The sequence below is a fragment of the Ochotona curzoniae genome, unplaced genomic scaffold (assembly GCF_017591425.1).
Source record: "Ochotona curzoniae isolate NIBS_2020 unplaced genomic scaffold, NIBS_Ocur_1.0 contig_832, whole genome shotgun sequence".
NCBI lineage: Eukaryota > Metazoa > Chordata > Mammalia > Lagomorpha > Ochotonidae > Ochotona > Ochotona curzoniae.
The window spans coordinates 86,535-88,726 of record NW_024466580.1 but is presented as its reverse complement, the minus strand read 5'-3'; the positions used below and the strand labels follow the sequence as shown (position 1 = coordinate 88,726).

Genomic DNA, 2,192 nt, shown 5'->3' with positions numbered 1-2,192 from the left:
AAAGATGGACTTATGACTGTTCTTGAAAGATTACGCATTGTAATACTAGAGGAAAAATCAGTAGAGGGGGTGAGGAAACTTGGGGAAGGGGACAGGAACTTCCAGAGCCTATGGAACTGTATCATAAAAAATAATAATATTGATAGTAATAATAACAAATAAGGCAAAAATGCTACAAACATCTGAAAGATAGAAATAAAATTTCCCGGAGGCGGCGGCCAGGCTGGGCTGGGCCACAGGCAGCCGCAGTGGCACCATGGAGGCAGTGGCCCCTGCTCCGTGTCCCCACTGGTTGCTGTTCTTCATGCTTGTGGCGGCTGTGACACTGCTGCCGGGGGGCGATGGCATTACAGTGTTTCTGCCACCTCTGCACAAAAGACAATTTTACATGTGTGACAGATGGGCTCTGCTTTGTGTCTGTCACAGAGACTACAGACAAAGTTATACACAATAGTAAGTGTATAGCTGAAACTGGCCTAATTCCTCGAGACAGGCCATTTGTATGTGCATCCTCTTCAAAAGCCGGGTCTGTTACTACAACATACTGCTGCAACCAGGACCACTGCAATAAAATTGAACCCCCTACTGCTGTAAAGCAGTCAACTGGCCTTGGTCCAGTTGAACCAGCAGCTGTCATCGCTGGACCTGTCTGCTTTGTTTGCATCTCACTTATGTTGATGGTCTATATCTGCCATAACCGCACAGTCGTGCACCATCGAGTGCCCAACAAGGAGGATCCTGCGTTAGACCGCCCATTTATTTCAGAGGGCACCACGTTGAAAGATTTGATTTATGATATGACAACATCAGGCTAGGGATCAAGTTTACAATTGCTTGTTCAGAAGACAATTGCAAGAACCATCGTGTTACAAGAAAGCATTGGCAAAGGTCGCCTTGGAGAAGTTTGGCGAGGGAAGTGGCGGGGAGAAGAGGTGGCTGTAAAGATTTTCTCCTCCAGGGAGGAGTGTTCCTGGTTCTGGGAGGCGGAGATTTACCAGACTGTGATGCTAAGCCAAGAGAACATCCTGGAGTTTATTGCAGCAGATAACAAAGACAATGGCACATGGACTCAACTCTGGCTAGTGTCAGCTTACCACGAACATGGATCCCTTTTTGATTACTTGAACAGATACACAGTGACTGTGGAAGGCATGATCAAACTTGCTCTGTCCACAGCCAGTGGTCTTGCACAGCTTCACATGAGATTGTTGGTACCCAAGGAAAACCAACCATTGCTCATAGAGATTTAAAATCTAAGAACATCTTGGTAAAGAAGAATGGAACTTGTTGCATTGCAGACTAGGGACTGGTAGTAAGACATGATTCAGCCACAGATACTATAGATATTGCTCCAAACCACAGAGTGGGAATGAAAAGGTACATGGCTCCTGAAGTTCTTGATGATTCCATAAATATAAAGCATTTTGAATCCTTCAAGCATGCTGACATTTATGCCATGGGCTTAGTATTCTGGGAAATCGCACCACGATGTTCCATTGGTGGAATACATGAAGATTACCAGCTGCCTTATTATGATCTTGTACCTTTTGATCCATCCATTGAAGAAATGAGAAAAGTTGTTTGTGAACAGAAGTTAAGACCAAATATTCCAAACAGATGGCAGAGCTGTGAAGCCTTGAGAGTAATGGCTAAAATCATGAGAGAATGTTGGTACGCCAAAGGAACCGCTCGGTTCACAGCTTTATGGCTTAAGAAAACATTGTCACAGCTCAGTCAACAGGAAGGCATCCAAATGTAATGCTACAGCTTTGCCTGAACTCTGCATTTTCTTCAGATCTGCTCCCGGGTTCTAATTTGGGAGGTCATTTGTTCTACCTCACTGAGAGGGAACAGAAAGATAGCACTTCCTTTTGCTACAGGACAATGACAATGAAAAGCTTCCCAGGATTTCTTGGGACCCAGGAAACAGCCACTGGGGGCCTTTCTGTGCACTATGAACACTTCTTTCCCAGGACGGCTACAAAATGTTGTGTAGTCTACCTTTATTTTTAATTAACAAAACTGTTTTTTTTTAAAAAAATGATTATTGGTCTTAAATTTAGGTGACTCTGCTGCGCTGAAAATCATCTTGGAGGGTAAAGGAGCTGGATCGCTGAGTCTCAAAGACATTTCTTATTTTTAAAGAACGTGACTTACTCCTGGTTAGTACATTCTCAGAGAATTCTGAACCA

The 2,192-nt window shown here is 43.9% G+C and overlaps 1 pseudogene; it reads left to right on the top strand.

Moving 5' to 3' along the window:
- The first annotated feature begins 256 nt into the window (after positions 1-256).
- On the top strand, positions 257-1,759 carry LOC121164509 (annotated as a pseudogene).
- Positions 1,760-2,192: the final 433 nt, after the last annotated feature.